The sequence below is a fragment of the Rhinatrema bivittatum genome, chromosome 6 (genome assembly GCF_901001135.1).
Source record: "Rhinatrema bivittatum chromosome 6, aRhiBiv1.1, whole genome shotgun sequence".
NCBI lineage: Eukaryota > Metazoa > Chordata > Amphibia > Gymnophiona > Rhinatrematidae > Rhinatrema > Rhinatrema bivittatum.
The window spans coordinates 160,644,730-160,664,431 of record NC_042620.1 but is presented as its reverse complement, the minus strand read 5'-3'; the positions used below and the strand labels follow the sequence as shown (position 1 = coordinate 160,664,431).

The window sequence follows — 19,702 nt, the reverse complement described above, 5'->3', positions numbered from 1 at the left end:
CATCTCTTGACGGGGATCTGGTAGTTTTCTTGATTCGACATTTAACAGCAAGCCCACCTTTTCCAAGAATTGGGAATAGGTAAGGTCTTCTGGTGGAGAGGCGGGTTCAGGCAGGACCTCAGCTGGGTATGATGGATAGCCTGTGGATGAGTCTCCTGAGGAAGATGTGTCTAAAATATCTTCCATTGGTGATGTAGACCTCTGTGGTGGATCTTTTGGAGATGGGCCGGGGATAGAAGGGTCCTCTGGAACCCACGGTATTTCGGATGGAATAGGCAGTTGTGGCTGATGTGTTTGCTCTACCGATTGTAGGAATTGTGACAGTATAGTCATTAATTGCAATATAGCCTGTGAAGCTAACCCCGAAGTGAAAGGTGTGGGTGGCAAGGCTTCCAAAGCGGTAGGGCAGCCAGTATTGAAGTAGCACCTGGGCTCCTGGGGTGCACTGCAGGTGGTACGACTTTGTGAGGGCGAAGTCCAGTATCAATAAGGCATCGAGAGACTGTAGATAGTAGTCCCGAAAGGACACCCAAAGAAGAGGGGCTGCCTGAGAGCCATCTTGTTCAGAGTCTACTACCGGGAGAGGTGATGGTTCTTTGGGCCGTTTATGACCAGTTATGTGCTTCTTTGGCTTTGTCGGCAGCACCAGGCTTTGAGTAATTGCGCCAATGCGTGTCAATGGCATCTGCTCGATGCGGTTGCGACAATTTTTTCTGTGCATCGGTGCTTCGTATGAAATCCGGAGTGATGGTCATCAGTGCATCAAAGCGGCATGCAGCCGTGGTATCACTAATGCATCCCCTGCACCGAGCATCAATTTTTGACAGGGCATCAGCGGTGGGTGTTTTACCCGGGGGGGGGGGGGGGGGGGGGTCAACAGAAGAGGCCTGATGAGAGGGGGGACTTCTTCCTTTTTGGACCTGGGGATGATCATGTTGAGGCCTCAGAAGGGGCATAAGAGCCCAATGGTACCGATTTCAATTGCTGAATCCGGGCAGCATGCTGGTGGGGCGCTCTTGGGGACATATGGCCGCAGTCCCCAGTTAGCCTGGTCATGATCAGGACCAAGGCAGAGATAGCAAGATTTGTGGCCATCAGTGACCGATATAAATCTTATCAGAGGCACAGAATTTGAATCCTGGTCGAGGCATTGTGGTGGTAAAGCCTTGCCCTGTGGTTTTTTGAAGTTTTTTTTTTTACCTCACAACTATCAGTCTCTGAGGAGAAAAGAGCTCAGCGTGCGATCAGTTATGCGGAAAAAAATGGCTGAGGAGCCTCAGGCAAATGCGGGAAGATACAAGAGGGAGCACCTCACTGAAAGACTTTGCTAATCTTAGAGAGATCCGCCACCTACTGGCACGATAGACATATCCAGACAGCATGGCTAAATTCAGCTGCTTATCTACTGAAAACTTTCCTTTACACTATAACATGAAGTTAACTGGTCGGTGAAGCAGTGCTCCTATGTCCCCCTTAAACCGGTGCAGGACCAGGCTAGGGGAGGAATAAGAGCTGGAATCCAAGTGGAAATAGTCAGACCCGGCCCAGAAAGAAGGCAGCTCCTGTAAAATAACACTGTCCAAACATTGGACTGTGCCGAAGCTGAACTGTGAGTATTAAGGGAAGCAGGACTGAACTGTGAGTAACTGAGTACACTATTCTGAAGGGGAAGAAAGTCTACTGTTGTGTTATCGTGAAGCTGTAATAAAGATAAGTGTTTTAAGAAAGGCTGGAGTTAGACTGCATTTGTGTCTCCAGGCCTGGGGGATCACCATTCCGTCCCAACTTAAAGTGGTCTTAAGTTAAGATATTTTAAGCTAAGTGGCAAACCCCTTTCCCTGTGCATACCAGGATCATTCCAGACGGTGGGTTATGTTCCATGTCCAGCAGATGGAGTCAGAACACAAAATTCCCAGGGGAGGACCCATATAACCACTCCTCCCTGTAACAGCTCTCAGTAACGTTCTGACTCCAGCAGATGTGAGCAGGGGACTTGTGGTCCCCAGCTTGTTAGCTTAGGGCTACCTCCTCAGGGGGATCAAGTTTAAAAAAAAAAAAAAAAAAAAAGGAAGTTTTAAATTTACAGTTTAGGTCACTTTGCTAAGGCTCCTCTTACCCCGTACACAAAGAGAACCTTAACTATTATCACATATGACATTTTAAAACACACATTTATTAAGAATAACACATCCTAATACAACCCCACTAAATACATATAATGTTAATCAACCACACATTAAAAACATCACATAATGAATGGTATATATAGGCAGTGAACAATATGGATATAATATAATCATCAATTTAAAACACCATAGATAGAAACATCTTGTTCTCAATAAAGTAAACACAATGTACTTCAAATATAGCTCAAATCAGTCTTCACATGTATTCTACTAAAGTGCTTTTCAGTGCAGATTCTCGTAGTTTTCAACTCCACGGCTTTCCTCCATTAGTCACTGCCACAATGTGATTCACTTGAGTACTACTCAGTACTACTCCCCGACGAAGATCTTCGTTTCACCTGTCAAGCAGGCTTCCTCAGGGGAAAACTTCTAATATCCCTATAACAACCCAAAAACAAAACCATTTACCGCTTCCCACATAAAACCAATCACTAAATATAACTCTGACTAAATCCTTACCATGTGAGTCCAACAAAGGAACATCACATTAATTTGTTTCCAAACCACGAATTTCTTAAAGAGTTTAAATTCACTTCATCTTCATCAATGCTTTATCCCAATTCTTCAATTTGGTCACGAAACTGCAACCACAAACAGTGTTCTCAATCATCAAAATTCCACTTAAAAAAGAAGAAGAAAGACAACATACTGCTTGAACGAACGCTACCACCACATACCTTCAAAAACTGGAAGTGACATCACCACTTCCTTTCTGCATGGATTCCCTTCTACGCAACTTAAGCCATTGCCTACTCTATATATAGCCATCAACCACATAATTTACCAATTAATCAAAATGATAAATTTGATAGTCATCAATAATCTATTGCTACAAACACTCATTGTTACCACGGGATCACCAACCAAACAATCACCATAATCTGTTCTGAACCACTCCAAAAAATACCGACAAATGATTAGATAAAAATTAAAGTTCCATCGCTAAATCACAAAGTTATTTAATGAAAGCACCCCATTCAGTTGGACCATTGAGTCTATGTGGGCTGACAGTGTTCCAATTGAAAATGTAACGTTGTTCAACCCGTCTCAAAATTGATGATAAATCACCCCCAAACTCTAGCTTGATCTTTTTAATAACAAAAAATTTTAATTCTTCAATCGAATGACATTTATCCAACCAGTGTTTGACCAACGGGGCATTCTCAACACACAACCGAATCCTACTTCTGTGTTCACCAATACGCAATTTAATAGCTCTAGCAGTTTGCCCAATGTAAATAAGCTGGCATGGACAAATAATTACATAAACTACACCACTAGAAGCGCAAGTGAACAATTCAGGAATCACATAAGGATGACTCAAATTGGAATGATGAAACACTTTCAACGGTAAAACATGAGCACAAACAGAACATGATCCACAAGCCAATTGTCCCCGTTCAGAATCTGCTACACTACACTGATTCCCACTTTGTTTCAAATTATCCCACAAGTTCTTCCGTTTTTTCAAAGAAAAAATAGGTTCATCAACAAAAATCTTCAGAGGGGATAACACATGCCAGTACTTTTTAACAATCTCTTTAATTTGAAAAGCCTTAGTGGAATAAGGAATGGCACAAACCATTCTAGAAAGTGGCTCCTTCTGAGAATTAATCAACAAGTTATCTCTGTTTGAGAACAAGGCACGTTTGCATGCCCTTTTTAAAGTAGATTTAGAATAACCCCGGTTCTTAAATCTGTTATTCAATTTTTCAGATTGTATTTTAAATTCATCGGTGGAGGTACATAAACGCCTATATCTAAGGAACTGTCCCACTGGTATGTTATTCTTCAATTGCAGCAACGGGGACAATTGGCTTGTGGATCATGTTCTGTTTGTGCTCATGTTTTACCGTTGAAAGTGTTTCATCATTCCAATTTGAGTCATCCTTATGTGATTCCTGAATTGTTCACTTGCGCTTCTAGTGGTGTAGTTTATGTAATTATTTGTCCATGCCAGCTTATTTACATTGGGCAAACTGCTAGAGCTATTAAATTGCGTATTGGTGAACACAGAAGTAGGATTCGGTTGTGTGTTGAGAATGCCCCGTTGGTCAAACACTGGTTGGATAAATGTCATTCGATTGAAGAATTAAAATTTTTTGTTATTAAAAAGATCAAGCTAGAGTTTGGGGGTGATTTATCATCAATTTTGAGACGGGTTGAACAACGTTACATTTTCAATTGGAACACTGTCAGCCCACATAGACTCAATGGTCCAACTGAATGGGGTGCTTTCATTAAATAACTTTGTGATTTAGCGATGGAACTTTAATTTTTATCTAATCATTTGTCGGTATTTTTTGGAGTGGTTCAGAACAGATTATGGTGATTGTTTGGTTGGTGATCCCGTGGTAACAATGAGTGTTTGTAGCAATAGATTATTGATGACTATCAAATTTATCATTTTGATTAATTGGTAAATTATGTGGTTGATGGCTATATATAGAGTAGGCAATGGCTTAAGTTGCGTAGAAGGGAATCCATGCAGAAAGGAAGTGGTGATGTCACTTCCAGTTTTTGAAGGTATGTGGTGGTAGCGTTCGTTCAAGCAGTATGTTGTCTTTCTTCTTCTTTTTTAAGTGGAATTTTGATGATTGAGAACACTGTTTGTGGTTGCAGTTTCGTGACCAAATTGAAGAATTGGGATAAAGCATTGATGAAGATGAAGTGAATTTAAACTCTTTAAGAAATTCGTGGTTTGGAAACAAATTAATGTGATGTTCCTTTGTTGGACTCACATGGTAAGGATTTAGTCAGAGTTATATTTAGTGATTGGTTTTATGTGGGAAGCGGTAAATGGTTTTGTTTTTGGGTTGTTATAGGGATATTAGAAGTTTTCCCCTGAGGAAGCCTGCTTGACAGGTGAAACGAAGATCTTCGTCGGGGAGTAGTACTGAGTAGTACTCAAGTGAATCACATTGTGGCAGTGACTAATGGAGGAAAGCCGTGGAGTTGAAAACTACGAGAATCTGCACTGAAAAGCACTTTAGTAGAATACATGTGAAGACTGATTTGAGCTATATTTGAAGTACATTGTGTTTACTTTATTGAGAACAAGATGTTTCTATCTATGGTGTTTTAAATTGATGATTATATTATATCCATATTGTTCACTGCCTATATATACCATTCATTATGTGATGTTTTTAATGTGTGGTTGATTAACATTATATGTATTAGGATGTGTTATTCTTAATAAATGTGTGTTTTAAAATTTCATATGTGATAATAGTTAAGGTTCTCTTTGTGTACGGGGTAATTGTGTAGATTGGGGAACCAATATTTGATTTATTTCCCTCAGTATTTGTATGCCTTGAAGGCTCCTCTTACAGCAGGGGGAGAGCTCTCTAGCCTGGTGACTTGCTGACAGGCTGTTGCCTGTTTTCTTTCTTTCTTTTCTCATTTTCCTCACTGAGGGCTCAGTTGGGGTAAGTGTATTTTTGTTTCATCTTCTTTTTCAGCAGAAGACTGCAATTTTTGGACTCCGTTCAGCTCTCCGAGGTGATAGTCGGTAGTGCCGGCCTCTCCCTCCTGACCCAGGTTTTCCCCCTCCCTTTTGGGGAGCGACCGACGTCCCGACCTTTGGCCCCGCGAAGCACCATTCCCCGGGGCCGCCTGCTGTCGGGAGGTTAATTCCCCGTCAGTTCTTCTTTAGGTCGGTCGGGGACCGCGGCAAGCGTCCGTTGCCGGGTCGGCACTCATTTTAGGCGCGAGCCACCTGTAGAGCCTCCCCTCTCTCTCTCTCCCTGCGGCGATGCAGTCCGCAGCGCCTTGTGAGGGCTCCGACAGGGCCGGATTATTTTCTGAAGAGGGTCTGTGCTCAGGCTGTTTCCCCGAGGGGGAATGTGCGCCAGCTACTAGCAAGGACATTCGAGCTGCAGACCGCGTGGGAAGGAAGCGCCAGGCCCTGTTCTCTCTCAACGCGGGAACGGCGGCCATTTTGTTGCAAGATTCTGATGCCGCGCTTTCTGAGGAGGACACGGATAATCCGTTCTCCACTTCTAGGCCCGTTTTGGACCCTTACTCAGAGTCTAATCTTGATAGGCAGAGGGGATATCCCCCGGGGGGTGACCCCTCAGGATACCAGGCCTTTTCCCCTGAATTCATAGTCCTGATGCACAGGGCTTTTCTTCAGAGCAGAGACACGACCTTCGGGACCTGGGGACCCTCTCCCCCCAAAATATCATGTCCTGCCCCCTCCTGGGTGGGACCCTCCCTCAGGCTCGCCCCCCTTTAGTAGGCGGGGGAACGGGGACATCTCTTGGCCCTACCGGGACACCATCATAATACAGACTTCGTCGGGGGAAGGACAATCCCAGGACCCTGACATGGACAACCCCACCTTGGCGGCCCAGGTGGAGGGCGACGACCCTAGGGTCCTCCGCATCTTCCAAGCGGCGGAGTTAGATTACCTCATTCCCTACATCCTCCAGGAAATGGATATTGATCCCCCTCCAGAACCGGTGGGGCCTGATCCGGATCTCAAGAAGGGGGAGCCCCTCCTAGCAGGACTGCGGCTTCTAGCCAAGTCTTTTCCCACTCATCACAAGATCTTGCAGTTGATCACTCGGGAATGGGATTCCCCGGAGGCCACCCTTAGGGTCGATAGAGCCATGGAAAAAAAAAAAATTGTATCCTCTGCCGGCCGATTTTTTGGAAATTCTCAAAGTTCCCGCCGTAGATTCTGGGGTATCAGCGGTCACAAAGCATACCACTATTCCTGTCACTGGAGGGACGGCGTTGAAGGATATGCAGGATCGGAAGCTGGAGGTTTACCTCAAGCGTATCTTTGAGGTCTCGGCCTTAGGGATGCGGGTGGCTATCTGCAGTTCCCTCGCACAGCGAGCGGGTCTTCGGTGGGTGCAGCAGCTTCTCACCTCCCAGTCCTTACCAGACGCTGAAGCTCACCAGGCGGACAGACTGGAAGCCGTGGTTGCCTATGGAGCGGATGCTTTATATGATCTTTTAAGGGTCCTAGCCCGAACCATGGTGGCGGCGGTCTCAGCGCATCGGCTCCTTTTGCTTCGCAATTGGTCGGCTGATGCCTCTTCGAAGACTTGGATCAGATCATCAAGTCCCTTAATGAGAACGCGGTGCACTAGTTGCCCGAAGATCGACCCCGTTTGTCAAGATCATATAAATACTCCAGAAACCGTTATCGTAACCAGCGGAGAGCACGTCCTCAGAGGCAACAGCCACCTCGGGCTCCTTCTTCTCGTTCGCACTCCTGGAACCGGCCTTTTCGTGGGCGCCGCCAGGGTAAGGAAGCGCAGGGCGCTGGTACATCCACTAAATCTACCCAATGATGCCAGACGGACCCACGAGGTGGTCCCTCGACTGGGGGGGTTGCCTTGCTCTCTTCTACGAAGAGTGAGTCCAAATCACGTCGGATCAATGGGTTCTGGATATTCTAAGACGCGGTTACGCTTTGGATTTTGTTTGCGCTCCTCGGGACCGGTTCCTATTTTCCCCTTGCGGGTCCTTAATCAAACAGGGAGCCGTGCGGCAGACCCTCGATCATCTCCTTCAATTGGGGGCCATAGTGCCGGTGCCAGCCGCCGAACTGGGCCGGGGGCATTATTCAATCTACTTTGTGGTTCCCAAGAAGGAAGGTATTTTTCGTCCTATCCTGGACCTCAAGCAGGTCAACCGGTCCCTCAGAGTCCCTCGTTTCCACATGGAGACACTCCGTTCAGTGTTAGCGGCAGTTGATCCGGGAGAATTCTTGGCTTTGTTGGATCTCACGGAGGCGTATCTCCACATACCAATTTGTCAAGCTCATCTGCGTTACCTACGCTTCAAAATTTTGGGTCAACACTTCCAATTTCGCGCTCTTCCCTTTGGCCTGGCCACAGCTCCACGGGTTTTCACGAAGATCATGGTGGTAGTGGCGGCAACCTTGCGCAAGGAAGGCATCCTTGTGCATCCTTACCTAGACGATTGGCTCATCCGTGCAAAGTCACGAGCGCAGTGTATCCTCGCAGTCGACAGAGTGGTACAACTTCTCCAGTCTCTGGGATGGATTGTCAACTTCACCAAGAGCAGCCTGGTCCCGTCCCAGTCGTTGGATTTTCTGGGAGCTCACTTCGACACCAAGAATGCCAGGGTTTTTCTGCATCCGGGCAGAGCTCATTCTCTGCGTCAGCAGATTCAAGGATTTATGGCGCTCGAGACGCCCACTGCCTGGGACTACCTGCAGGTACTGGGGACCATGGCCTCGACCATCGATCTGGTTCCTTGGGCATTCGCGCATCTGAGGCCTCTGCAGAGATCCCTACTCTCCCGGTGGCAGCCGGTGTCGAGAGATTTCCAGGTAATCCTTCCGATTCCAAGAGGAACCTTCATCAGTCTCCATTGGTGGCTGGAACCCTGGCACCTAGCTCAGGGGGTGTTGCTGGAGGACCCGGATTGGGTGATTATCACCACGGACGCCAGCCTCACAGGCTGGGGAGCGGTCTGTCGGGACAGCTCAATCCAGGGTCGATGGACGGAGGAACAGTCAAAGTGGCCCATCAACCGCTTGGAGACCAGGGCGGTCCATAGTACGCCATCAAGCAGTCAGGGTGCTATCGGACAATGTGACTACAGTGGCGTACATCAATCACCAGGGAGGCACGAGAAGTCGGTTGGTCTCTCTGGAAACCAACAAATTGATGGAGTGGGCAGAGCTTCACCTCCAACACTAGCGGCCTCGCATATAGCGGGAGTGGACAACTTACAGGCGGACTTTCTCAGCCGACAAAACTTGGATCCCGGAGAGGGGGAGCTCTCGCAGCAGGCGATGCGAATAATAGTACGGCGATGGGGGACACCACACGTAGACCTAATGGCAACTGCCGGAAATGCAAAGGCCGCCCGCTTCTTCAGCCGCAGGCGGGAGCGCGGCGCCGAGGGCGTGGACGCGCTGGTCCTGCCCTGGCCGCGCCACTGTCTCCTATATGTTTTCCCACCGTGGCCCCTCGTGGGCAAGGTCATCCGCAGGATAGAGGCACACCAAGGGCCGGTGATCCTTGTGGCGCCAGAGTGGCCCCGACGACTGTGGTTCGCGGATCTGCGCAATTTGACGGTGGAGGGTCCCCTTCATCTCGGTCAGCTGCCACGTCTTCTACGCCAGGGACCAATATTTTTCAAGGAGGCAGATCGCTTCTGTCTTGCGGCCTGGCTTTTGAGAGGCGTCAGTTGAGGAAGCGCGGTTATCCGGAGCCGGTTATTTCAACGCTACTGAAAGCACGTAAGATGTCCACCTCTGTTACCTATGTTCGAGTCTGGAAGGTCTTTGAGGATTGGTATGGAGCGAATGACATTCTTCCCATGCAGGCCTCAGTGCCACAAGTCCTTTCCTTCTTGCAGGCAGGTTTGGATTTGGGTCTTGCTTACAATTCTCTTCGGGTTCAGGTGGCGGCCTTGGGGGCTTTTCTTTGCAGTGGAAATAAGGAGTCTCTGTCCTCGCATCCGGACGTCTTCCATTTCCTTAAAGGAGTGAAACACTTGAAGCCTCCGATTCGCCCACCTTGTCCGTCGTGGAATCTGAATCTGGTGCTCCGAGTCCTCTGTGGTTCGCCATTAGAACCTCTAAGCTCCGCTACCATCAAGGACATCACTCTCAAGACCATTTTTCTCATGGCAATCAGTTCAGCAAGACGTATTTCCGAGCTGCAGGCCCTATCCTGTCGCGAACCATACCTTCGTTTCACGCCTGAAGGGGTTTCGCTGAGGACAGTTCCTTCTTTTCTCCCTAAAGTGGTTTCGGCATTCCACCTCAACCAATCGGTGGAATTACCATCTTTTGCCTCTTCTGAGTCTTGAGACCTGCGTAGACTGGATGTACGGCGGTCTCTGATACGCTATCTGGAGGTGACTAATGATTTTTGGCTCTCTGATCATCTGTTTATCCTCTGGTCCGGACCCTGGAAGGGTTGCATGGCCTCCAAACAATCTATAGCGCGGTGGTTGAAGGGAGCGATCATAGCGGTGTACCTTGGCATAGGTAAGTCCCCTCCGCTGGTTGTCAAGGCTCATTCTCTTCGAGCCCAGGCGACATCTTGGGCGGAGAGCTCCTCCGTCTCCACTCAGGAGATTTGTAGGGCGGCCACCTGGAAGTCGATCCATACTTTTGCGAGACATTATCGCCTGGACGTCGGTGCTCCGTCGGGCGGTCAGCTTGGAGACAAGGTAATATGAGCAGGGCTGTCTGCGGCCCACCCGTGATGGGAAAGCTTTGGTACATCCCACCGTCTGGAATGATCCTGGTATGTACAGGGAAAAGAAAATTATTCCTTACCTGCTAATTTTAATTCCTGTAATACCATGTATCATTCCAGACACCCTCCCTTGGTTTGGGGGTTTGCTTGTGGGACATCCCTGCCTACCTGTCTTAACAATCTTTTACTCTGTATTTCGAATACTGCGCGTCTTTTTTGTTCACGCACTGCTGTTCGCAAGTTCACTGTTCAGAATTTAGTTGCTGTTTATTTGGACAGCGGTTATTTTCAATTCCTTCTTTGATTACTTGATCCCTCTGTTTTTAGTCTCTCTCTTTTGGGCTTTGTTAGTCTAGTTACTGAGAGCTGTTACAGGTGAGGCGTGGTTATATGGGTCCTCCCCTGGGAATTTTGTGTTCTGACTCCATCTGCTGGACATGGAACATAACCCACCGTCTGGAATGATCCATGGTATTACAGGAATGAAAATTAGCAGGTAAGGAATAATTTTCTTTTATTGAAATCTGGCCTCCAAGTGAATTAATTTCTAATACACAAAAAGATTTTAGACACCCCATCAAGAAACCAAGGGAACAGGCCATATCCTCCCCCCCCCCCCCCCCCCAACAGGCACTGAGGGTCAAAGACTGGATGTTGGAGTGAAGTAAAGATTCCTTGTTCTGTGTGGTTAGAGATGGGCGTTCCCAGCTTGGCTTCCTCAGAGCAACTGCAGAAGTGGATACCAAATCTGTTTCTGCTAAAAAAGAGCTAGGAGGAGGATCATGGTTCCGATTTACTTTGAGTTTTATTAAGGTTTTGGCCACAAGAGGTATGGGAGGATATATATACAGACAACCAGTCCCCAATGAAGGAAGATGTCTGCTTTTTTGTCTGCCTTCTGATCTCCTCCTGCAGTAGACTGACACCTTCCTCTTCTAAGGTCTTGCAAACAGATCCACCTCGAGTATGCTCCACTACAGATAGATTCCTTTTGCTGCATCTTGATCCAAGGAACAATTGTAGGAATCCAGGTGTTGACAGAGTCTCTCAGTTATCCTTCTTGGTATCTTGCTCCATCCAAACCTTATTAGCTTTCAGACATATGTTCCTTCCCATTTGTTCAGGCAGAACATGACTACTTGGCTGACTGTTTAGACTAGGACAATTTTAATTGTCACGATTTCTGAAAGTTTTTAGCACATTCGGAGCTGTCAAGCTCCAGTAGCTTGATGTGCAAACCTTTCTCCTGAAGAGATCAAGATCCTTGGGTATCAAGCCCTTGTAGGTGTACAATCCAGCTCAGATTGGAAACATCTAAGTTTAAGAAAATTTGGTGAGGAGAGATCTGGAAGAGTAAACCTCAGGTTAAACTGGAATGGAAAAGCCACCAAGGCAGAACCCCTCCGTAACACAGATGTTCTCCTGGAGTCTCTGAGTCGCTTGTTTCCATTCAGGACAATACAGAATGGTGCGCTCGGCCGAGCACATCGCTTAGCCCCTGTCTGGCCACACGTTTTAGACGCGCTAGTATTACTCCTTATACCGTAAGGGATAATAGCGTGTGGAAAACACGCGGACAACCACCCCGAAACCAATAGCGCTCCTCACATGGAAATGCATGTTGATGAGCCTATTAGTTATTACCCCAGAATACTGAAAGTAAAATGTGCACCAGGAAAGTGTACAGAAAAGCAGAAAAAAACTCAGTGATATTAAGTCAGATGCACAAAAAAAAAAAAAAAATCTGCAAGCCGGTCAGCAGGTTCGAAAACGAATGCTCAATTTTTTTTGTGTCCATTTTCCGAATCCATGGCTGTGATGAGGTTGTGGGGAAGGTAATTCCCAAATGCACCTTTGTTGGAGGAGCAACAACAAAAAAAATCTGCACGCCGGTCAGCAGGTTCGAAAACGGATGCTCAATTTTGCTGGTGTCCATTTTCCGAATCCATGGACCGCCTCCTTATTAGCATGCGGCCTAATTTAAATAGAGAATTGCACACCCAGGAGAAGTGCCTGGGCGGGCGTCAAGAGTTACACAAACTGTGGAAATAATAAGGCCTCATATTCAACATGGGCCAAACTAAATGTCTGCTAACTCTGAAGAACTCCTTCCACCACAAACACTTTATTGTTGGCCCTGCTGGGAAAGAGATAAGCCCATAGCATGAGTAGTGTCTAGTAGAGTCCTTAGGTTGTCAGTGTGGGGATGGGCTTTGTTTGAATTTTAGATATTTGATATTGATGATCCCTATTGACCTCAGCACTCAGATGATGTGCTACATGGTATCTGCTCCTATCCAAGATTTACTCTTACCCAGCCCATCATCCAAATACTTGCCTCTTCCCTACCATCCCTGTTTGCCTAGAAATGCTATTTTACTAGCAAAGAAAAATTGGTTCTTACTTTCTAATTTTTGTTCCTGTAATACCACAAATCAGTCTACACTCCTGGATTTTGCCTTCCTGCCAGCACATGGAGTTCTTATGTATATAACCCAGTGTGCCACCTGCAGTCTGCCAGTATTGACCCAAGCCAAGATGATTAAAAATAAAACACTAAGACTCCCAAGCCCCTTCAACAAGCAGGGGAAGAGTGAAGACTTAAAGGCAGCAACCCCTTCCAACAGTAAAATAGGAGAGCACGGAATCCCTCAACAACTCTGCATTATATATTAGATATCAATATGAGGGGACTCCTCCAAAGGGTGGGACAATGGGCTGATCTGCAGTATTACAGCAACAAAAATTAGCAGGTAAGAACCAAATTTTCCTTGGGTACATCCCAGTCCAGACTCCTGGGATGTACCCAAGCTTCCCTACACAGGGTGGGACCAAGGCAGTATTCTACGATTAGGACTTTCAGCAAAGCCCATGGAATCTGGAGCCCGGACGGCCAAACAATAATGGGCCCACCAGGACCTAGCAACTCCCTGGGAGGGATGCTGAAAAGAATACTTTATATATACTCCAGACTGCAGGTTTTTTTTACACCTCTACCATCTGCTGGAAACAGGAGAGACTGCAGGTGGCACATTAGGTTATATGCAGCATCAATGAAACTTTTTTCCTCTGTCTCCATCTGCAGGCTGGGAGGCAAAACCCAGGAGTCTGGACTGATCTGGGTATCAACAGGAACCATATGATAAGGAGGTGGTGCATAAGAGGCTTGCCACCTGTCCGAAAATATTTTTTTTTCTGAAGGCATAAAAATGTTCAGTGGACCAAGCGTGATGAAAAGCAGGAGGAGGGAGACTATACTGAAAAAAAGAATGTGCTTGCGAGTTCTATGTTGTGTTGGTGGATGCTTCTAGACTTACCCTCATAAAGTGAAGTCCGAGCATACTTTCCCTTTGAAAAGTGCCTTAAGAGATTTTCACCTTTTTTCTCTGCGGATACTATTTTCCTTTAAATAACACATCTAGTTTTGAAAATACAAAACTAAAGACAGTTTTGCCTCTTCCTATTTAACCCCACCCCTGGGAACATCTCTTCTATATGCATCTAAAAGAGCAAGGTGAAACAAGGAATGCACTTTTAGGGTAGGCAGTTTTAAAAAAGAACATTTACACATGTAAATGGCTTTTGGAAACTGCATTGTCCAATTATGGGTATTTTAAAGATTGTTCTAGATGGGGTAGTGGTGGGGTCATTATGATATATGAGTAGTGTTTTATTTTGTTGACATGTATAATTAGGTTTATAACTATTGCAATAACTGATGTTTATGTTTTTATTTAATGTTTTATTCTGTATATTTTAAAATTAATGTTTTTATAAATGTTTTATTGGAACTCATTTAACATTGTAGATAAGCAAGCTATACATTTTTTTTTTTTTAAATAAATCAAAATGATTATGAAGAAATTATCAAGATCTCAGGACAAGGGTGAAGTTTTGTCTAGAATGTCTAATATCCTTGCATCAGCTCGCTAATCAGATTAGAAGGGCAATCAAAATGGTCAGTTCTAAAATTACCATTAGAAAAATAAATTTCTTCAGGATAAGGATGGAAGTCCCTCTGTTTATACTGCTCAGTAATTGGACTTAATTGGAGGTCAACTTAAAATTAAAAGAAGTTCTGCTAGCTGCCAAATCAAACTGCTTTTGTTTTGGGCATTGCTCTGGTAATGCTTACAGACTGTAGTATCCTAAAATGATTTCAGCCCCCCCCCCCCTCCCCGATCGATGGATTTGAATATTTACAATATTCAGACTCCAGTTAATTGTAGTGTGTATGTGTAGGCTAGACTGATCCATGCTGTTATTTTTATGCACTTAAAAGTAATGCAAACTATACAGTAATCTATTTTGATGTTATTTTATTGTTGTAAATCGCCTTAAGACAAGGTTTCCTGAAAAGCAATTAACACATTTTACATGAATTAAATGACAATATCGTGTTATTTCTTCTAGTTGTAAACAGGTTTCGTTTCATTTGCAGTTTTTTTTATGTATTGTAAAGCTTTTCTGTTTACCCATGCTTATGGATTCATCTTAAATGCAACAAACATAAAATAAACTTACCAAGAGATGCTGTGAACCTGTCTAAAAATGCAACTACCGTAGTTCATCGGAACTTGACATTGCATCCCTCCCTTAAAGAGCTTCGTGAAAGCGGCTCCCGACAAAGCGCTCTGCAGTCTACATATTAACTACCTAAAAAACGATGTGTAGCCAACATCTGCCACAAATATCAGATAAAACAATTTTCCATCTGATACCACTTCACCCCGGCATTCACTCTAGACAAGTGTAAATAAGGTTGCGACTGACAAGAGGCAGTGTCCGCTCACCCTCACTAAGGAAAACAGCGCTAGGCGAAGGCTCGGGTCTCTCCGCAGCTGGGACGATCAGCACGCCCGTGTCGCCGGTTCCCCCGCAGTGATCAGCGAACCACTGCACCCTCACCCAGTACAACAAACCGAAAGCAAAGTGCCGGAGGAAAAGCGGACCCCAGTCACCGCCTCAGCCAATGCCACACCACGCAGCAAACCCCGCCCCCGGGAGGCAGCCGATCAGCGCGCGACCTTGAAAGGGGGCGGGCCCTGAGGCTTAGGGGAGAAGTTTAGCGCTGCTGTTCCGTGATGGTCACCCGCCCACCGTGCAGCCTTGAGATTGCTAGTTTGGATTTGGGAAGCAGCAGAACACGAAACTAGGAGCCCATGATTCGTGCGAAATGTTTCGATTCAGATTTTATTGGCATGATAATGTTAACATGTTTTGCCTATGAAATACATAAGAAATACGCATATCCAGCATAGCTCTCTGCTTCAACGGCAAGGGAGAAGTAAAACTAATAGTTCACGCATATCCAGCATAGCTCTCTGCTTCAACGGCAGGGGAGAAGAAAAACAACCAATAAGGGCTGAATAACATAGTCTGGGTAAACAAATAAGTATGGGTGTAGCTTGCTTGTTGGGTGGTTACTACCCCTAACTAATCAAGCTTAATATTTCACTTGGATGCAGCTCCATTACTGCTTGGATGCAGCTCCATTACTGCTCTCTGCATTCTGCCATCTGCAGAATGGGAGCAAACTGTAGGTGCAAAATACGCTGGTAGTTTTGAAAGGGAAACTATGCAGGTAATTTCCCTTTGAAAATTAACTATAAGGTCAGTGGGTACAAAAGTACCTGCATATTGTACTGCAATGTGTGCTGCTGAATGTTGCCCCATGATACAGTTGTTGATGTTAGTTTTGTCACTAATCTAGTGACCTTAGGCTTCACATCTTTCACTTAAACTGTTTGGAAAGGTGAAAATTCTTACTTGATAATTTCCTTTCCTTGAGTCCAGTCAGACCAGTCCAGATAAATGGATCATGCTCACCGACCAGCAGATGGAGACAGAAACTAAGAGGTTCACTGACATCACCCCTTATATACATCTGTGCTGACCTCAGCCGGCCAGTATTATCTGTAACAAGCCAAGAAGCTCATTCACTAACCAGTGTTAGGCCATTTACAACATGAAAAATGCATTTTTCTCGCAGTAAATAGCCTAAGGTGAGGTATTTCAAATATCTTGTGTTAAATTAGCCCTGGCACTTTGCATATTTAAATGAGATTATTAGCATGCAAACATGCTAATAAGTTAATTAATAATCTAATCTATGTCAATCAAATAACGAGGCTTGCTGAGATCTTAAAATAAGAACTCTCGAGTTGTTATCTTCCTGCAGATACATCAGGATGTTAACATATGTTCCGATGAACTAGCAGCCTAGCTGTAACCGGGCTCTTTGGCCCTGAGAATAGCCCTTCCCCAAAGAAGTCAAACCCCTGCAGGTCTGGATAGACCCACTTAGCCACCTTTGGAGGTGGTTGTAGTGCCCAATAAAAAAAATATAAACTTTTAAAGAAGGGGAGATGCTCTGCCCCCCACCCACAACCCCTCCCTCTGAGTGAAAAAAAACCCAGTACCCGGAGGCCAGTAACCCCTCCTCCCACCTTATCCCATTGCGGGATCCTGCTCCCTTTGTTTAAAAAATAGCCCTGGTGGTCCAGTGGTCTGGCTCACACCTCTCCTCACATGCTTTACGCAATAATATCTGCTAGACTCCCCTCCCCCACCCTGGCTATCCCCTGGAACCCCTCTAACCTTAAAAACAGGTTTCAGTGGAGGCCTGAAGCACTCCCTAGCCTCTGGGCCCGTGGTGGCCACTTTCCAAAAGTAGCCACCACCCGGTCTTTGCCGTTAGGAAAATGGCCACTGTGGGCGTGGAGGCTAGTGGACACTCCAGGCACCACTGCATTTAATACAAGGGACGTCCCCAGAGACTGATAAGGTTCTTACAAAAGAGGAAATTCATTCTTTTAGTTACAGATGAGAAATCAAGAAATGTTCTTATGATAAAATGCATGAAAGGGAGAAGCATTACCTAGTAAATGATTGATGGAGAGGGCAATGGAAAATTGAAGCCATTTACATGGCTGGAATTAGAACCAGGGAATTCTTTATGGACAGTTTCATTTTTATTTATTTATTTGAATTTCTTATATACCAGCATTCGCGATGGGAGTCGCATCATGCCGGTTTACAATAAACAGGGTGTGACAAAAATAGCAGTTACAATAAAACAGGGACCTAATGCAACTTGGAATGTAGAGAAGGTGAAAGAGAAATTAACAATGAGATAAAAAGAAGTAACCAAGGTAATAAAACCTGCCAATTTAAAAAAGAGAAAGAACATTATGGAGTTGTCAAAGGTTGTTGATTACCCTGACGGAGGTCTTAGTTGCTTAAGTTGAAAGTAGGTTCAGTTGGTATCTGGAAAGGCTTTCATAAATAACCAGGTTTTAAGTCTTTTTCTAAATGTAGGAAGGCAGGGTTCATGTCTGGGAAGGATTTAAAAATTAATGCTTATTTGTTGGAGCAATTTAATTCTGATATAGGAGTGTTATGTACTCATTTAGGATTTTAAGACCTAGAAATAATTCCAAACTTGCACATCCAGGAGGTGTATTACTTATAGTTGGACTTCGAAGGTAGAAGATTCAGCATATCAATTAATAGGCTAAACGTGTATCTTTCTTTTCGAAGGCTCAAAAAGCTTTCCAAATTCTGGTTACAGGGCCTGAGGTACTAGAGATTTTCTCCCATTTTGTATCTAGAGAGAAAATGTTTCATATACCTAGGCACAGAGTACAATATTAACTTAACGCCTGACCATATTCAAATTGTCCCCACTCCTTCTCGGCTCAAACAGACATCTGGTCACCTACTAGTTGTTGGTTTCCTAATTTAGACCAATAATTCTTCTACCAGTAAAGGATGTTCTAAAGATGTTTTAAATGAAAGGATGTTCTAAATGAAAAGATGTTGTAAATGAACTGAGTCTCATGACCTAGTGCTCCTATTTTAACCAAGGAGGCTATTTAAATCTCGCACTCAAAAAAAAAAAACTGGAATTATTCAGTCTGGTTTTTTTTTTACCTTTCTTCTACTGCAGTGCATAGATTCGGTTTTAATCTTTCTGGCCCCTCCCCATATGATGGCTTATCCGATTGCTTTGACTTACACGACCGCACACAAAATTGCGCTTAGAAGGTAAGTTAGGAATTATTTGAAGATTTAAAAAACAAAGCAAAACAGGGTTTCAGTGCATTTGGACAACTTCATTTTCAGGATTGCATTTAAAAGCGACCTAATAGGAAGTTTCCCCGCAACGGTGGAAGAGGGGACAGCGGGGGATAGCCAGCTGACGCAAACTGTGACGTACACGTATAGCACCGGATTTGGCAGCTGGAAGACGGGAGGGAGGGCGGCCGATGAAAGGAACAGCCTAACCACGTGGTTTCTGGGAAACGTCGGTTGCAGGCAAGCATTGGTAGGAAACTGAGAAGTGAAAGTTAAATGGGTTTGGGAGGGATGGGAGATCTGATCCTGAGGTCAGAGCGAAGCAGGATGTTCTTAAAAATTATTTAGACCTTTTTTTCCACAAGGCACTGATATTCACTGGATTGTTTACCTTTGTTGTGAAGGAAAAGAAAACAGTGCAGGAGACATAAAGGAGTTTATTTTGTACATAAATTAAACCCGGAGCCGGCTTTAGGAATAGGCAACATAGCCAATTGCCTAGAGGGCTAAATTCTGAAGGTGCCCAAAAGTTGGAACGCCTCCTGCTGCTCCTTGATTTTTGGGGAGTGAATCCCCCCCCCCCCCGTCTTCTGCACATGGGAGCCATCAACAAATCCAGCCCTGGTTAAACTTAATTTTCAAAAAGGCTTATGCAGGGAAGTCTCCTTTTGAAAAATATTTCACCGAGCCTGCACATAATTACACCTGTTATTTAGTGTGTGTTGATTTTTTTTGGAAGATATATGCATAAACCTTTTGAATTTTCTAGTGTGTTTATAAGTTCAAAATCCTCCCCCAACTCTGGCTACCCCCAGGAATACCTCTGCTCAGTCCAAGTAAACTTACACATAAGCAGAGATATATTCCTAAGTTTACTTGCATATTGTGCAGACCATTTTTCTAAAAAAAAAAAAAAAAAAATACTATTTCTGTAGGTAAAAAACACTTTCACCCACTAAGATGTTTTTGAAAAGTATGCTTCCTATGTACGCCTTGAGGGGCTGACATAATAAGCCCTATGTTCGCATTGTGGGCTGAAATTCAATGCACAGTTTAATGTGCTAAAAAAAAAAAACCGAACTCCCAATGCACTAAGCAAATGGTTTGTTAATGCATTGGAAGTTAAAAGCATGCAAACACAAACACAAATGCACTCTCAACATTTTGCATAGTTTGAAGCACTTTTTAAAGGGTGGGAAAAAGAAGTCTCTCAGAATCATATCCCTTGTGTAA

The 19,702-nt window shown here is 44.8% G+C and overlaps 1 protein-coding gene across 3 annotated transcripts in view; it reads right to left on the bottom strand.

Annotated features, from left to right (window-relative positions):
- Nucleotides 1-15,317, bottom strand: part of STAT1 (signal transducer and activator of transcription 1) — a 167,647-nt gene extending 152,330 nt beyond the window's left edge. For 2 of the 3 annotated variants that reach the window (XM_029606088.1, XM_029606091.1), the window contains exon 1: nt 15,184-15,317. The gene's annotated coding sequence lies outside the window, so the exon portion shown is untranslated. Of the gene's footprint in view, nt 1-14,914; nt 15,148-15,183 lie in introns of those variants that run through there. The other variant, XM_029606089.1, reaches the window with a different exon arrangement.
- Between the last annotated feature and the right edge of the window lie 4,385 nt (nt 15,318-19,702).